Source organism: Apus apus, chromosome 8 (assembly GCF_020740795.1).
Source record: "Apus apus isolate bApuApu2 chromosome 8, bApuApu2.pri.cur, whole genome shotgun sequence".
NCBI classification, from domain to species: domain Eukaryota; kingdom Metazoa; phylum Chordata; class Aves; order Apodiformes; family Apodidae; genus Apus; species Apus apus.
Window position 1 is genome coordinate 4590344 of NC_067289.1, and position 13454 is coordinate 4603797.

The following is a 13454-nucleotide window of genomic DNA, read 5'->3' on the forward strand; positions in this document are numbered from 1 at the left end:
AAAAACTACTTCTGTGAGCATCTGATGAGGGTGAAGGTCATGCATATGTGTTCCCATCCTACAGGCTTGTACTGTGGAGATGTCTCGCATTATTTGTTTATGAAATATGATTGTTTACAGAATCAAACATGAAAAACTTAGTATTTCAATTGCAAGCATTATCAGCTCCAAGTTCTCTGAAGTCTCAGAGATTTCCTCTGATTTCCACAGGAAGAATGGCTGTTAGTGCAGTAGAGACCTCGCTGACTTCACCTGAGTTCAGCCTGAACATGAGACAGAGGCAGAAAAGTAACAGTGTACCTAAAAGGGAAGGTAAGTGAAAGGCACTATGAAAGAGAAAATATTAAAAGCAAGAAGCACAATTAGACTGAGTTTAGTCATTATGGGGAGGTCAGAGCTGCTTCTTGTCTCTATTTGAAAAGCACTGCAACTCTTGTCTCTGTCTTCAGTGATTATCTGAAACTTATAACAGTAAAAGCACACAACACCACCACAGGGAGTGTGGGGTATTCTAGCACAGATGGATCTCAAGTCTGGTAGCTGATCTCCTTCTGCACTCTTAACACAAGTTTTTCTGCATTCCCTATATCCTTTATGTATGACTACACCAGGAAACAGCTATCTCTTGTTTTTACTTGTGATCCTACAACACTTTTTCACCACAGGCTTTTCATGTCTAGACACCAAAGTGGCTCCATACTATTCATAAAGGGAGGAGATGCAGTGCTGAGCTCTCTGTAAATAGCTGCCAAATTCCTCTGCTCTTCCCACCTTAGACCTACAGAAAGCATTGCCAGATCTGCAACCAGTGGAGCTCAGAGATTACAAATACATTTTTCTGACACATTATTGGATTTTTAAAGCTTAGTATTTTGCTAATTCAGGAACACAAATAACTAATTGTACAGTGTCTAGCTCAGATTGAGGCTGAGGATGAATCTTGTAGGCAACTGAGAAATAGCACTGCCTTGGCTTTTATTGTGGGAAGCGTTCTCCAAGTGTAATGCCACTGGAGATGGCTGAAGGGGATTGCATCCAGTTAGGAAGGAAATTACAACCATAATAATTAGCGTCAAATTAGCTCCTGTCTCATCTCGAGCCAGGCAGGCCCACTACACTCTTCCTACCCGCTGCCCTCTGGTGGAAGAAAGCTCTGCAGAGCAGCCCCAGGCTGGTACTGTGCACAGGCCTGGTGAGGGCACAGGTGCCTCCCACCCTTCTGCCTCACTGGGGGACAGGACTGCCAGAATAAAGAGGCATGTGAATGTTTAGTTTTGGAGAGGAAGGGCCCAGTTTGCACTGCTGTCACCAACAGCACCACAGCTCCTGGCCTGCATCTTGATGCCATGATCCCTTGCACTACCACAAGTCCCTGAACTGTTCTGGGAACTGGTGTCCTACACCCACTTGGGTATCTACGCCAAAAAAAAATAAATACAAAAGTAAGACTGCATCTCCTCCCTTTATGAATGGTATGGAGCACTTTGGCATCTAGATGTAAAAAGCTCATGCTGAAAAACTATTCTAGGATCACAAGTCAAAAAAGTAACACAGTCCCCACATGCTCCCACAGTCCCCTACAAGCGGACGGGCAGAACCACCCACAGACAAGAGGTCAGGCAGTGCGTGGGGAGAGGAAGGGAGGGCAAGATGTGGGTTGCAGTAACCTCTGTATTCTTGGCCACTCTCCAGTCACTTCCCACCACATGCATTTATGTGCATGATTAGTCTTCTTGCAGTCTTTGAATGCAGGCCAGATAATGAGTTCAAAACTCTTCATTAAAACATAATCTCTTCCTTGATGCCTCCAATCATACACACACAATCCTGGGCTACCTGATTGCCCTTCCTGCCCCATTAGAGCTAATAAGACCCTCCCAGAGCCAATTCCCCTTGGAAAGAACTGCTGTGTCACACGTGTGTTCAAGATCAGCAGGGACACTCTCTGCGCTTGGCCTAATTAGCTGTAACAGAGGGGAAGACCAAAATACAAACCATGTGCTTGAGCCCTCCTCTGCATTAATGCAAGCAGTTTCACACAGGCCTGCTGGACCCTCCACCTAAGAGCATTGGTGTTTAACAGTCTCTGGATCTTTAACAGTTCCCTCAGTCTTTCCACGCACCCCTCCCCAGATGCATGAAGCCTGGCTGGCAGTGTGGGTAGGGCCTTGTTTTGTTTTCTGATGGTTTTACAAGGCTGCCTTTCTTCACTCCCCTGCATTTGGAGGCTCTGGGCATCCCTGGGGTTGTGAGTGGCTTGGGAGTTTCAATGAGAGAGATTTACAGTAGAGATAAAAGGACTGTTTGACATTATAGACACGGATAATGGTTTTAAGCAGTATTTCTTCATTATTCAAGTTGTACTGGAATACATTTCACAGAGAATGGATTTCTAGTACATTACTTTCATAACGGATTTTGGTAAATCTCTTGAGATTTAAAGCCAGTGAAGAACTTGTCTGCCACACCTCCTACCTGCCTAGAAGTGGCATGAGGATGTTCAGATTTGCTTCTTTCAAGAGCTTTAGAACTAAACTATGAAGTGATAAAGGCACTTAATGGTTTGTATTATTTCAGTTCTTCACACTGGTATTACATGGAAACGTTTCAAGTAAGCTGTCCCCAGGCATTGCCACAACACTTTTAAAATCTACACACATAATTCTGTATCCACAAAATTCCCTGCTACATAAAGCCTTTAGACCACAAACATGGCATTTACTGAGAAAGGAAAGCATATTGTTTTCAGCACGTTTTCAGCAGAACCAAAGAGCATGACTCAGTTTCCCTTCAGTCCTTTGGAACACAAAGAAGCCTATCTTGCAATCTGGCAATAAAATGGACTCAAACCCCACACTCCCAGCACCACCACAACGAGCCCTTCATTAGCCAGCACTTCCTGTTAGACTGTTAAAGGGGACACAGGTTTACCAAACAGCTAATCCTTGATAATGAAAGATTTCCAACAAAGGCGCCTTTCCAGGGAGTCTGGGCACTTTCACATTAGGAAGAAGTGAATAGACAAAGTGGTTCAGGAAATTTGCCAAACAGTAGCTCATGCACTGAAACACAAAGACCTGCAGTCTTCAGGGAGCTAGAGAAAAAAATACAGCAGTGTTTTGAGTTGTTTCTTGTCATCATAGTTACTTTCTTTCATATAGTTTCATGAATAGTCTTCACACTATAAAATATATACACATTTGTCTTTTAAATTTCACTTGCAAATACAAACCAGTCTCTGCCTTATCCCACTCTCCATGTGAGACAGAGGTTTCCTCTCTTTGCCATGGGCCTCTTCTGGACACATGCCACTTTTCTTACTATCAGTCCCTAAGCAACTGTAACCCCATTGACTGCTACCCCTTCATTTCCTCAGGGTTTTGTCTTATTTTGGTTATTTAACAGGCTGACAATTGGATCTTTTCCTTTTGGGGTCTATTTTAAGAAGGCTTTGTTTAATCAGATGCAATTAAGCATTAAAGATCCAAGGTATTTTTCCTTCAGAATTGTAAAGGCAATCCATATTATTTGGATTTGGGTAAAGAATTTCAGGATTAACATCAACATGAAATATAAGGGTTATGGAAACAGCTTTTCTTTTCTACAGAAGAATATGGCAAAACAAATTCAGGGTGGCTGAAAAATCAATTCACAAGGACAGGGAAGCCGTAGGATGGACAGGTCTGAGTACGGAAGCACAGGGTGTATAAAACCCTCAGAGCACAGTGAAGTTCTGGGAGGGACAGTGCCACCCTTGTTAACCTTCCCTGCAATTGGTGAAGGAGCAGGAGCAGAGCACAAGGTGTTCTACCTCCTGGTAAAAGTGAGCAACAGACTTCACTGTGCACAAAGGAGTTTTCACCAATCCTGACTTATCCATTTATCCCTTTATTTTTTCTCTCTGAGGGACTTCACTGGGAGCACCCGTCCCTCCATCTCGTGTGTGTGGTGGGACAGAGAAAGGGGGCTTGCTGGGAGGAAGGTAACTGGTATAAGCCAGTTCTGAAAACCCTGCAAACAGAACTAGGCTGACACCTGATGGTTCAGGTCTGAGGACAATCACACTAGCGCTCATACTGGTTTGTATGCCAGTCCTACGGCAGTCACTTCAAAGAAGGAGCTTTTATGTCGATTAGCTTGGGTCTAAATCAGTGCATATTCCAGCAGAATTAGCCAGATCACGAATTCCTCTCGGGAAGTCGCTGGCCGTGCCGCTGGAGCGGTTCCCCCCGCTCTGGGCTGCCTCGGCGCCCGCAGCCACCAGAGGGCAAGCTGCCCCCGCCTCGGCTCCGCTTCACGCTTCCCGTTTTCTACAAAGGCAGCTGAGCAAGTTCATTTTTGGACTGAGCTGGGGCTGGGGGAAAGGCAGGAACCCGCCTGTGTTGCCTAGGGCAGGGGAGAGAAAGATGAACCAAAGATCAAGAGTTCCTCCGAATCAGGCTCCTGGAATGACCTTATTTCAACTCACACCTTTCTAAAAAACATTCTTGGGAGACAAAGGTTGCAAACATTCTCATTTTCTCTTTTTCTAAACTAAGACACTAAGACTTGCAGTGGAAGGGTAACAACGAGATCTGTTTGAAGCCCTAGGTACCGAAGGTCTGTGATCTCTATATGATGCACAAGAGGTTTTTGTGCCAAGCAACCAACATTAACATGGTGCTGGTGGTGATGTGAGGCTTTGCAGGCAATCACAGCTAGTCTGCCAAGAAAGCTCCAGCTTGTGGGGGAAGTTCACTCCTCTGACAGTCAATTTTTATAGTCTGTTGACCTCTGGGCTGAATCTGACCCACCATCTTGCTGAGTATTTGAGTCTTTCACCTTGCTGCTCTGTCCCCACAGGGAGAGGGGACTGCTCTCTCTTGTCAGCAGAGAAAGGCCAGTAGAGGGCTTCACAATGGCATGCATCTACTGATTTGGAGGTGCTCATCCAGAGCACTCCAGCTGTTTCACTACACATCCATCACTGGCAGTTAGGGTTGACCTTAACACCACCAACCAAAGCATGCCTGCTTCCCTTCTAGCCTGTCCTTCTTTCCCCCAGAGCCTTACTGGTACCTCAGGCGAGTCTCACAAACTCAGTTCAAGTGCAGAGGAGAGCTGAACCCTTTCCTGGTGACCTCTTTTGCACAGTGACTGGGACTTGTATGCTAGAAACCAGCCAGCACAAGTCAGCTCTACATGCCCCACATCTCTTCACTGTCACCCATGGGTACAGACCATCAGTTTGTAAACAAATGTCTGGAATGTCTCTACTTCATGACAGAGATTTACAAAATTGCCTTAGTGCTTAGGCTAAACCTAATACAGCAAGATTAAATCAGGTAGCTCAGGCTGGTTGCGAACAACCCACAGTTGAACCAAGATGACTGTATCTTTGCTTTAAAAGTCCAACGCAAGTAAGTGAGAACTGGGTCTCAATTCTTCTACAAGATTTTCTACTTAGAAAAAAACCACAACAACATATAAATGACTTTGAAGATCCAGGGCAAAAATGTAAAATAAAGCAGGTGAAGAATGTAAAATGAAGCTTACCATCAGAGCAGTAGTATTTCTGCAGCCTTTAAAGCTATGTGAAGTTCAACATTTGCCATTTGGGGGTCCTCTCCTTCTTGTTTATTTGTCACAATAAACTAATTGAACCAAAGAAATTATATCATTTTCTCTTTTAGACTAAATGAATGGGTAATACTCATTTGCATTTGGCAGGCTAGCACAGACCATTCTCCAGTTTGACAAATATTACATATAATGGTCTCTTTTTTCTTCTGCTCCACTGTCCAACTGTTGAAAGAGTCTTTATATGTTATAATCTGTAAATAAAAGAGAAAAGTTTGTTCCCCAAGAAGCAGAAGTGATGAAACCTGGTTTCCTACAGATTTTTGTCCCCTGATATACCCTCTACTTAGCACATTAGCTCTGTTCTCACCCATACTCCTTACACATTGCCCTGTAAATACATAAACGCTGACTGGACAGATGGGGCTTGTCAATAAAACACACATTAGAAGAGTTCCCTTGGTAAGAGTAATAATTTGAATGTTCCTCTTTTTCTCAACTGCAAGCGTTCATGAAACTTGCAGGAAACTTTGATACTTCTACATCTTTTAAATTTGGCCAGAAATTGTCAGGTTCTAAAGTTACATGCAGGGAGACAGACAAACATAGGTCTCTCAGTTGCCTCATTCAATTTCTCAGGACTGTAAACACTTTCAGTGAGCGTCAAGCAATGACTGGGAAGTTTGAAAGAGCAGAAAGTGGTGTATAGAGATCTGTGAAGTGTGTTTTGTGCTTAGAATGTCAGTTAGAAAGGTTGGGCAGTGGTCACTTCAAGTACATAAAACCTGGAAGCAGAAAGCACAGGATTCTTAGGGATTGTCTCTGTCAAATGAGTGAGGGAGTTAACCTTACACACCTTCATACATTTGCTGCAGTGTCTGTTGCAATACCAGAGTCCAAATTTGTTTGTTACACAGATACACTGCAGAAATGATGATAAACAGGGTATAAAAAGTTTGACTGTGTTCAGCAGGCACAGGTTTATTGCAAGAGAACATTCCAGATCAGTACTTCAAAGTGGTGACATCACTCGTTCTAATGAAATTTCACTACAGTGGAACAGATCTAGGACTTCTGAATTACTTTCTGTCCTTCAAAATGTTTTCATCTGGATGGTGATGATTAAGCCTGGTTTCCTGATATATCTCATGCTGTACACTGCACCAGAAGTGTTCACTGGACTGTGAATCTGTGTTTGGAAAGCAGATTCCCTGTGCATTTTATAATATAGACAGTGTGAATAACTGCACAGATATAGCTGCAGCATATTTGCTCCAAACAAGCAAACATCATATGAAATACATGCTTTAGCACTTCATCTTCCAAAGTTTGAGCTCAATTTTTCCTTATAATTTGAAATACTTCACATAATTGCACATAAATGCTGCCTACAGTCCAAAGGTTCGCGAAATGTTTCTCAAAGAAAAAATGGTGAAAATAACAGTTTAATAGCTCCCTGTATTTGATTTTAAAAGCAATATATCCTGCATAATATGCCTCCTAATTATGATCCTGAATCTGCACTAAGAGTCCCCAGTGGGAACTAAGAGTGGCTATGAAATCACTCACAGGAAATTTCCAATATTCCATTCCTCATTGTTTCCACTTCCCTGAATGGAAACCATAGACCTGGCTTAGTTTTATTTTTAAAGGAGACTGAAGTTGACACTCTTGCATCACTGGGGCAAGAGGCAGAAGCTGTGGGATCCACATACGGTGCAGTCACATCCCACAGCAGCCTGACTTGCAATGGACCCTTCCACCTAAATCAAAAGCTAAGGGACAAATTCTGATTGGAAATCATACTGGATTACAATGTTTCCAGGGACCTGTTCACTTTGTCACCTGAAAGAAGACAGAAACTGAGTTCAGGCAACAAGAAATGAAAGACTTTGGATTCTCAAGCTAGCACAGCATTGAGAGGATAAGGGGTACCTTTAAGCCACGAAGTTTGCCTTTATTGAGGGACACTGAGATGGAAAGGTCTCCATACCACTGAACAACTGAACCTTGCTACAAACTCTAGAGAATGAGCAAGCCACACCAGAAGCAGGCATCTGTCATGAAGGAGGTATCTTTATGAGCATGCCAGTGCTCTTTATACAGTGCTTTGCACAAGGTACAAATGGAGATGTCAACACTAATATAAAATGGAAATACTGAAATGCACTTGACCTCCATGCTGAGCTAGGAGGAGCTAGGCCAGGTTCACTGGGAACAGGAGATACTGTTTGCATAACCTGCAATGAGGGGTAACACTTCACAAATTATTAAAGAAAGCCAGAGCAGCAATATGGAAAGGAAGTAGCTACACGGCCTCCTCAGGCCAACCCCTTGTCCTTACTGCCCACGAGCCCAGAGGTGTACAAGCCAGCACCTATAGGAAGGGATACTCTGCACCAGGCAGGCAAAGACGAGGCTGTACAGAAGCAGTTAAAACTCAAAGACAGGCTACAGTGATGCAAACTGAAATGTTGTGCTGTAAACAGGGGCTCACTGGTGAGCACATCTGCCTTATATCTACTGCTTTAAACAGTTGCCAAGGAAAAGCCTGGGTTTGAGTCAATCTAAACTGAAAAGAGTAATAGGAAATAATGTTGTGGGCTGCTTTCAATCTTTGGGATTCCTTCATTCATTCCGAAAATAAAGGAGGATAAATATTTCATGGATGTTAGGTTATCTGCATTCAGTTCCTTGCTCTGTCTCAAACTTCCTGAATGACCTTGAGCAAATAATTCACTGTATCCAGCTCTCAGTCTCCTTTTGCTTCATCACAAAAGATACTGGAAAACTAAATTCATGGAGAAGACACTCAAACACCCTGGTGATAGGTTCTATTAAAAAAAAAAGTACACTTATATTTAAAGGAAAAGATAATGCTGTCCTGACTCTCTGTAAGCTGTGTGTGCCCTGAGAGGTCTCCTCCTTCAAGCCCTTTTGGTTTTTGTTCTTTACCGTAAATCATTCTTTATAATTCTATTTTCCTCCTTTGCAAAGGACATGGTCAGCTTCTGGAGTGCTTCTTTACCATGAAAGTTAACACAAATTATCAGAAAGCTAATGGTGAATCTATTACACACCAATTGCATGTTTAGATTAAGTTTGACCAATGACACAAACTCATTCCCTTAACTGCAGAGCAAATATCTGAGCAGCATAATCATTGCCTGGAACAATTTCAGCTGTCATGTACCTACCAAACACACCTCACCAGTGTACTCCTTCTACAGTAGCCTTTCAAGTACCAGAATGAAAGCAAGTTCTAACTGCAGAAAAATGAAAGATTCAGCTCTTGCTTTCAGATACTCAGGGGGCTTGGAACTTGATGATCTTTAAGGTTCCTTCCAACTTTAATGATTCTATGATATTGCAGTGACTGCAAACAGAGCATAACCAACATTGCACTCCATCAATTCAGGAGAAAATACTTGGCACAGCACCAACATGGAACACAACAGAGACCTGTAGCACCTTCATAATCATAATTCAGCTAACAAACACAAAAGAGATTAATTAGGGGGTATTTTACTGATAGGTAATGGGAGAAAAAAATCCCAAGAATATAGTATTTGATTATACAGGGTAAGAGCTCACCTCTACCTAATAGAAATAGATTTTGTTTGTAATGTGAAATGCTGACTTTTGCACAAATGGTTCACACAGTCTGCTGCCTGGGGGCAAGGATTACTGAAAATACTTTCTGGCCAGAAAATATTACAGACTCACTGGTTCAGACTCACACCAAAGCAGTCTGAAAAGTCTGTAGACTGTTAGCTCCACAACCTACACAGCCCAAAATACCAGCTGTTACTTCACACCTGTGTTCTTTAAGGGAGGGATTTTAAAAAATGCAAGAATAACATTCTCACCAAAACCCTTCTTGATCTTTCACAATTTTATTCTGTACTTATGAATTCCAAAGGTTATTTAATTTGCTACACTGCAAATACGATAACTCACGGTCTGCACCCATCACCTTTGTAGGTCAGTCCTACAGTTATTTTGACTGCTTGACCACACTGACATGTAAGATTTTACAATAAGTCTTTACACAGTTAATCTCCATGTATCTCCTTCCATGTTTGCTGCCAAGAGAAACACATACTCTTTCTCCACTAAACACCACGCTTGAAAAAAATATAGACTTATATATACACATAAATTCTCATGCTACATACTCAGGGCATCATTATGAGACCTTTCCTTTCTATTACTTTAACTGCCATTGTGAAGCTAGAAGGCATAATCTGCATAATAGAAATCCAGAGGGAAAAACATTCATGTATTCTTGTTAAATTTCACTTAAATGTCACTAAATTTCACATCTCCTTGGAGGTTTTTTACACAGTGTTTTACAAAGAAGTCACTGCTCTTTAACCCCCTGGCTGTCACTGCATCCCTGAGAGGATTCTGCTTCCCCAAGAACTTACTGCATCCCAAAGCACAAGTGGTATGAACACTAAGAAAAGGAGACACAGAGGACAGATATTAATGCTGCACCAAATAGATTTACTGGTGATTGCTCTGAGCTGTTTGGTTCCAACATCTAATTTACTTTACTCCATCTGCTGCAATAGCCAGAAACACAGTCAATTCAGTATTTCCCTCTAGGACTGCAATGTTTACTACAGAGTAATGTCAATAGAAACGGGACAGGAAGAGTTCTGCCTAAAAGAGGAATTAGGACAGTGTGGTCTCTGTTAAGATTTCCTTTGCAATACACTGATAATGTTCCCTGACCAAGGCATAACATGTCTTTCACCTCATCCTTTAAATGTATCTCAGGTGTATTAAAGACAGCTGAAAGCCAAATTGCATGTAAAGACCATCTGCTCTGAGCTTATTACAAAACCATATCTCAGGGATCCTCTCTCCTGAGCAGCAATGCAGCCTTTTTGAAGAAAACAGCCAAAACACTAATTAATGCCAGCAGGCTGACAACTGACATCAGATAGGAAGTACTTCCTGACAAACAGGATGGCATTTGGAGTCACTCTTCTCCCCTGCCAGGGACAGCTCCCCCTCTCTCAGTTGAGGAACTGTCTCTCCATTTTCCATTTCTACTTTAACTCCTGATACACGCTTCACCAAACTTTCTCTGACAGTCAGGCAGATTCATTGTGTCACATGTGTTGATCAGGAAGACAGGGAGCTGACAGGAAACCCCCTTGGCCAAATAAATCCCAGTTAATGCCAGCTTGCCATTTTTCACATCCCTGTCATCATCTCTCTGGTATGTGCTAATGACTGGACAAGATCAAATTGCTGGCAATGGTCACAGAGCTGGCTTCTGCACTAGCCCTTGGAGACACAGGCTAAACCACCAACATGTGACAAACCACAGAACACTCTGTCAGAGGTACCAAGATGCACCAATGCCAGGTGCTAACCAGGTATGGTCTATGCTTTGTTCCAACAGTGAACACTGCCATCCACTACAGGAGTCCCACAGCATTAATGTGTTCTCTGGCTTTCCTTTCACTAGTAATACAGCACTTTGTATCAAATCAGCAGCAGACAGCAGGTCTGCCCTCCATGCAGTAGCAGCTCCTCCTTCAGTGCTAAGTGCAGGAGCAGAAGATGCTCACCTTCACTGGGTTAGTAACTTTCACTATACTTTGACTTGCATTGTTGACTCTATTCCCATTCAGAAGGAAGCACCTGGCTTGATTTTAGTGATGCCTTAAATCCAAGCTGAGAAGAGACAAGCAGGATAAAGCTTGAGAGCTACTGACTTTCAAACTTCTTATTACAAAAAGAAAGTGGGGCACTGAATTACTAACCATCAGCTGCAGGTTCAAGTCTTGTGCTAATGGAGTCAATTCCATAAGGTAGATGATCACAGCACAGTGCAGTTTCTGCTCTGTAGAGAGTGTGTTAGCTTGAACTGAGTAGCTTAATGGAGTGCAGTTTTATATTCTCTGCCAACTGCCTTTTTTCTACCCTTCTGTTTCTTAGCTCCAGCTGCCTATTCCCCTCCCATGAGACCTCAGACCCTGCCTTTTTGACCTGTAATCTCCACCGTGATTGCTAATGCCATATTTACAACCAAAGTAACCAAACCAAACTAACCAAAGCAATTGCATTAGTCTTTTGTATCACTCTATGTGTCTGGCACCTACTCTGTCACTTCTAGAGAAATGGACTATTTGGACTTATTTATCTCACAGTTCTACTGCTGGGTTGATGACTGAATACACCCCTAAGTGGACAATTCACACTTAAAAGGAGAGACTGGTTATGATTTTGCCAGACTGGCTGCAGAATTAGGGGCAGGTGTTGTCCCACACAAACCTCACTGGCCTCCCCTCTTGTTTTACAGAGCAGGAAATGACTGTGGAGTGTACATGGGTACACTCTGAGCAGAGCACGCCAGGAGATGAGGGTTTGCACCAGATTTGCATTTCTCCATGAGCCTCTCTGTCTGTTTGCTAATGAATAGAATGGAGTATGAAACCATAGCTCTCCCCTTCAGTGCAAGAGGTCAGATAGGTCAGCTACAGCTGTGTAAAAAGATGGGGCTGTTTTTACAGGAAACCAGGGCTCAGTGTAACTGATGTAACCTGGCTAAGTCAAATGCAACAAACACTTCAAATGTCACAGTTTGCAGTAATCAGAAATATCCCATGAATTAGAAGTACAAACCTAGTTTAAACAAAAATCTGGCAGTGAGAAAATCACCTTCTTTCCAAAGACTGTTTTGACATCTGAAGACAAGCTATTCAGATCCTGAAAGGGAACCTCATTTCCATCCCAGTACTCTGTCCTCTTGAGACCCTGGGATGGGGGCGTGGAACAGTGGTAATCTAAAGAGAGTGAAAAATGACACACACACAAGGGGAGTGACCTTCCAGAGACAATCAATGGCTTCCTAATGAGCAGCCGACTCCACTGAATATTGATCAGCTAGTACTTGCAGGGCTCTGCTCCAGGGAGGTCAGCCATCCTGCCAGCTGCCTTGTGTGAATACAAAGGAGACCTCAGCAAAAGGCAAACTGTAAATGGCAGGTTTTATATGAGAGGCACCATTCAGGCCCTCGGTAAAGGAAAAAAACCAAAAAGTATGGCCACAGCACTAGCAAGCACAAATCATCAGTCCTGCTAACTTTTGCTATTATACTGCACTATGAAGTGCAATTCCAGGTTTGCCCTAATAAACTTGTTTTAAAGATCATCACTTGCAAATATACATGATTCATCGAGTTGCTGCAGTTTCCTCTTCCCTAAAGATTTCACAGATGTTAAACGGGGTGTTTTCACAGACACCTGCCCCAGAAGCTTTGTCCAACATTACACCTCAGTACAGGCAGGGTATGTTTATACATTTCAAGGTGATACCATATGCTGATACCTGAGGCAACTCTAAGCATGTCATGCACTTGTGAAGCAGCACAGCTATGTGTTAGTCCTCCATCCCCCCCACAGTACTCTCTGTTCTTACTGTCCCATTCAATAAATGTGATTTTAGTACATTTCTTTTTTTCTGTAAATAGATATTAATTTTATATTACAGACATTGATAGATATACATAGAACTTAAACTGCTGAAGAAATTAGCTATTAGTGACTAAAAGGTTATCCTACCTTTTTAGAAGCAGAGAGTCTTTTCTCATAGCCTTTCTGTGGAAAGAGAAATTGTGACAGTCAGGGGAAAGAGAACTGGAAAGTGTGTTCTTCTTTTTTTTTAAAAAAAAAAACAAAACAAAGAAAGACAAAAAGAAAAAAGTTCCAGCTCCTGCCTGGTGTAACTCATCTGACTTCAGTGGGGCTGTCCCAGGGTAGATTCATCCCTCTGTCTTTGCCAAAAAGAGAACAACAGGAGCCAACCAAAGGCATCTGCTTTTGCATTTCCTCAGTGAATCCACTCATTATACTCTCATGATAGAAAAGCTGTA

The 13454-nt window shown here is 42.5% G+C and overlaps 1 protein-coding gene across 1 annotated transcript in view; it reads right to left on the reverse strand.

Annotated features, from left to right (window-relative positions):
- The window catches only part of ARHGEF4 (Rho guanine nucleotide exchange factor 4), a 186087-nt gene extending 172908 nt beyond the window's left edge, over nucleotides 1-13179 (reverse strand). The window contains exon 1 of the mRNA XM_051626519.1: nucleotides 13144-13179. The gene's annotated coding sequence lies outside the window, so the exon portion shown is untranslated. The remainder of the gene's footprint in view (nucleotides 1-13143) is intronic.
- Between the last annotated feature and the right edge of the window lie 275 nt (nucleotides 13180-13454).